Source organism: Apium graveolens, chromosome 5 (assembly GCF_009905375.1).
Source record: "Apium graveolens cultivar Ventura chromosome 5, ASM990537v1, whole genome shotgun sequence".
NCBI classification, from domain to species: Eukaryota; Viridiplantae; Streptophyta; class Magnoliopsida; order Apiales; family Apiaceae; genus Apium; species Apium graveolens.
The window spans coordinates 301,882,598-301,883,622 of NC_133651.1; positions in this window are offsets into that span (position 1 = coordinate 301,882,598).

Below are 1,025 nucleotides of genomic sequence, written 5' to 3' on the forward strand. Positions count from 1 at the left end.
TATGGATCAAACTCGAGGCATGCATTGTGTCATCCCCAGTTAACGTTCAATCCTTCTTTCCTTGATTATTTGAGCACAACCATGTATTTTATAGTTTTACTCAATCAATAGGCCAATAATATCACTCATTTAATAAAGGAGGGCTAAATTCCATCTAGATCATTTATATTTCTCATATGATTCATAATCTACCCAATGTCTACTTTTATTATTACCCGGTCAAGGATAACTTTCAATAGTATCAAAGTATATTAATTCTCGTATAGAAATATAATGATTTCAGGTCAAATGACCAATACATCATTATCACTGTGAGATTAACTTATGACACTATAAACCTGTAGTATCTCACAATGGGTCAATCCAGCACCATGTATTTAATACATGTGCCTGTGTTTTGACATTAGTATCACCATACCTATGATCAATGAGATGTGATCATCAGCCAACAAACACACTAGTCTTAATGTATTTATTATCATCCCTTAACAATAATACTTGACTAGGGACCTTTAGGAATATCAATACTATTCTCATAATCTCATTTCTAAGTCACGTACTTAGAGATATAGATTTACATATCATATTCCAAGGACATTTATTAATCTAACATCTTATCGCAGAAAATAAAAATATAATAAATTACTAAAGAATTATACATATAATCATAATTAATAATCCAAATATTTCATAATATAAACATAATAGTGTTGTCTATAGGGCACAAACACTAACAATCTCCCACTTGCACTAGAGCCAATCACCCATGTATCTCATACCCATGGAACTAGTATGACCTTCGTGCTTTTGCTGCGACAAAACCTTAGTCACTGGGTCTGCAACATTATCATCAGTATGCACTTTACATATATGTATATATCCTCTTTTATTAATCTATCGAAGGAGGTGATATCTCCTAAGGTTGTGTTCACTTAGAATGAATGGAATGGAACAGGAATGGAATGAGATAGGGAATGGAATGAGACAGGAATGAAATAGTGATGGAATGGAATGGCCATTCCATT